At 44.4% G+C, this 3,745-nt stretch overlaps 1 long non-coding RNA gene across 1 annotated transcript; it reads left to right on the forward strand.

Moving 5' to 3' along the window:
* Positions 1-307: 307 nt before the first annotated feature.
* LOC105508651 lies at positions 308-2,802 on the forward strand. The gene is made up of 2 exons (XR_001001306.1): positions 308-524; positions 2,635-2,802. It is a non-coding gene; the product is annotated as an uncharacterized LOC105508651 (long non-coding RNA).
* Positions 2,803-3,745: the final 943 nt, after the last annotated feature.

Here is a 3,745-nt window from a genome sequence, read left to right on the forward strand (position 1 = left end):
CTCAGCCTGAGAGTGTGTGGGGCCTTTGCTGGCCGTGAGTGATGTTCACCAGTGTTGCTTATTTCACTTTCCGCGCAAGTCTCATGTGTTTTAAACATGTGGCAAAGCGGGGCCCTTGAGTCTGTTATTTGTTGACTGTTTGGAATGGAATCAGTGAAAGCCAGCATTGATGTAATATTTTTCGATGGTCTAATTGGAAAGAATAAGGAAAATGTGGTAAACGCCTGACCCCTATTAACGGGGACTCTGAATTAACTGGAGCTTTGATTGCGAGGTCTGCTTTCAGCAGAAAGAGGCAAATTGGCTAGAAAACGAGTCAGCCTCGGGGAACACGGGACACTGCCAACCCCAGGGGTGTGCCTTTGGGCAGAGCCCAGCCCAGCTCTGCTCCCACAGGAGAGACGATCCCAACCCGTGACTCTGAGAGCTGAGTGTTAAAGGCTTCTGTACACTCGGGGCCACAGAAGCTTAGTTACATCCACTGGAAAGGCTCTTACCCGCAATTTAAAAAATAAAAATAAAAAGTAGAGGGTTAACTTGGAACGTCTGTCAAACACTCAATTCCCTCATTTGGTGGTTAAGGGAAATATGACAAGGCTTTAAAACTTTTTCCTGTGTCATTTAGTAGGCATGGAATGCACAGATACATCCATGATAAAGTCAGTTACTGTATATTTTAAATTCTTAAGCTTCACTTTTATGCAAAATATCAGACTTTGGATCCCTGGCCTTTCCAGAGTCAAAAGTAATGTGATGTTTTAGAGTCAGGTGGGTGGGGGCTGTTCCCAGGTGGAGCCTGGGATGCTGGTCTGGGTGTGGCAGAGGCCTGCTGTGATGGGGAAGCCTCAGGTCCTTTCTCCTGGAGACGCTAAGGCTGCTGCAGAGGATGATGAAATTCCACAGCCTGTCTGTTGGGTGTTTGAAAGCTTTGTTATTTCTTATCATTATAACTTCCGTTGCCATTCCCACCATGGAAAGCATATCATGATTTGAGTTCATTTTTCATTCTCTTTCCCCCAACCCCCTATCAAGAGTTTTCAGTGTGTGAGAGAAATTGTGAAATATAAAACCTTGTAAATAGTGGTTTAAACACATTGCATCTTGCTTTTCATCTACTTGTTTCTAATAACGAATGTCTGCCTCTGCCAAGGACAGTGGCCTGCGTGGGGTGTGTTTTGTTGTCGCGTGCCACTTAGTGTTGTCATGAAAAGAAGCGTTCGGTCCCAGTAAGTCAGAATCAGTGATGTTTGGAGGCGAGGGTTTGGACCGAATGAAGGCTGGTAAATCACCCCGGAGTCCTGGCTCAGGGATGGATGTTGGATGATTTCTGGGATTGACTCTAGAAGGGACCTTGGCTCACCCAGGCTGACTTGGGACTACCAGAGTTGTCCAGAGCATGGGGAGGTGGGCTGGCTCCCTTGGGGCACTCCAGCCTCAGGTCTGTGGCCTTTCAGGCCCAGCACCACCAGAGGTCAGACCAGAGTGTGCGGTCCTGGACAATCTCAGGGTCGCTTCCCCTGGTCACCTGCCTTAGCTCGACCTCCACATCACACATACTGTCGGCTCACAGCAAATGTGTGACAGTGGGGCGGGGAGGGGGAGAGACGTGCTCGTTGCTGCTCTAGGGGCAGGTCAGCTTCCCGATGTTTAAAACGAGACAGACTGGGAGGGCAGGTCCGCTTCCGGATGTTTAAAACAAGACAGACTGGACTCCAAATAAGAGTCCCCCTGTCCGGTGGGGAGCCCCGCAGAAGTCGGGGGGCTCTCCAGCCAAGGGTGGCGGGGGAGGGGCTGGGCAGTGGGGGGGTGGGGCTCACTGCTCTGGCCTGCCCCTCCCCGCTGGGCCGCAGTTCTCTGAAGCTGCCCGGGTGTTTCAGACGTGTGAGTGCGGTTGCTCCAGATCAGGGAGGAGGACTCAGGGTTCAGGGCGAGGTCTCAGCTGTGGTTTAGTTTTCGCAAAGCACTGTCATATGAATATTCATACATTTTTAAAATCATTTAAGTAATTAGTCTAAGTGAGAGCTGGCTGGGCGCGGAGAGTGGAATCTGAAATCAGCCTTTTTGTTCGATAATTTCTTCGGCAGCTTCTGTGAGTTAACTCATAAATGTTGTGGCACAGAAATGACCAGCCAGAGGCTGGCGACAGCACGCGCGGCTTGGATGTGGGTGTGCAGCACTCATTACATCCAGAAGGTGAAGGCACCACCTCATTTAGCATCTCTCTTTCTTGTCAGAAAGCTGTTAACAGCCTTCGGTGGCCGGTGAAGTGGGAAACACCTATTTGCATTTTAATGATTAGTTCTTTCAGTGGGAGCTAGTTCTTTGGATCCAGATTGAATAATTAGCCTGGTCTCAGATGATAATATCTATCAAACAAACACGACCCGGGACAAAGTTTATAGGACGCTGGAGACCTCAGAATTCTATAGCTGGGGAGGCTCTACAATGGTGTGGCCTATTTTTCAGAGAACTTAAAATTTTAATTATATATAAAATGTAGATCATGATCTCAATATGCAAATTACTTACATGTTCTGTATTACAAGATTTTGAAACTTGTGAGACTACGTTTTCATGAAATAAAAGTGTTTAATAGATTGATTGTTATTTATTGGTACCTTTGTTCCTACCAAGAACATGCGGACAGCCCAACGCTAAATCCTTGAAATGCAGCGTGGCGTGAAAATGGAGCGGCAGTTTGCTTCACGAGGTTCTTGATGCCTTTACTAGGAATGCAGTTTCTGCAGGGTTCTGCTTTGCAGAGACCTCTGCTAATAATAATCATAAATTTACTAAGAACAATCTCAGTTGTCATCATAATTTGCCAATTTAATACTAAGATGGTCTCAATTTGTATCATTTTCTTAGTGATTCCTGTTACCTTTTAGTTAAAGGCAGTAACCAGATACTATAGAGCGATAAGATGGCAGGCTGGTTTATCTTGACATAGCAAAAATTCGTGTGTGATATAATCTGTCAATTTAATATAGGAAAATAAGAGTACATGATTCTTTTTAAACTTTATTGACAGATGCGTGATACTACTTGCTTTTCAACTAGAACACGGGAAAATGTATGGACATTGGGTGGGGTCACGGATTTCAGTTCATGGATGTGTCTGTTGGTTTGCATTTTTATGGCTTGATTTGTTACCATAGCAGATAGATTTTCCGAGGTAGGAAGACAGATAATGATGCCTGGCGGGGCCGGGAGAACGTATCTGAAATCCACAGCGATGGGATAACAGTGTCTTAGATCCGTGTTATTTGCCCCCATTAAAACTAAGAAATAAAATAAGCTATTAATATTACTATATAAATGTAGCATGAGAAAATGCTACAAAAATGTTGGGATAAGTTGACATGAAAGATTCTTTAGCAATAGAGGCCTTAAGATTGGAATTTTAAGACACAATAGATGATTTGTGATGGCAGAAATATATATTGGATTACCTGGGTAATGTTTTAGAAATTCCAGGCGAAAAGCAAAATGCAAGTCTTAAAAAAAACTAAGTAGTTTAAGGTAGGAGATTTTCTTTCTAAATCTGTTTTCGTTTTTGTTGTTTTTACTTTGGTTATTGGAAAACACAATCTGCATGCTGCCCTGGGAATTTTGGGAAGACGAACAGAATCTTATATTTTATCACAAGTAGGAGGAACTCAGATCATCTCTTCTCCCTTCATAACTCATAAACAAGATATTGGGCAAGTTTTCCTGAAGTTAGTAGCATGAAGTTCTTGATTTT

The sequence above is a fragment of the Colobus angolensis genome, unplaced genomic scaffold (assembly GCF_000951035.1).
Source record: "Colobus angolensis palliatus isolate OR3802 unplaced genomic scaffold, Cang.pa_1.0 Scaffold165, whole genome shotgun sequence".
Taxonomy (NCBI): Eukaryota; Metazoa; Chordata; class Mammalia; order Primates; family Cercopithecidae; genus Colobus; species Colobus angolensis.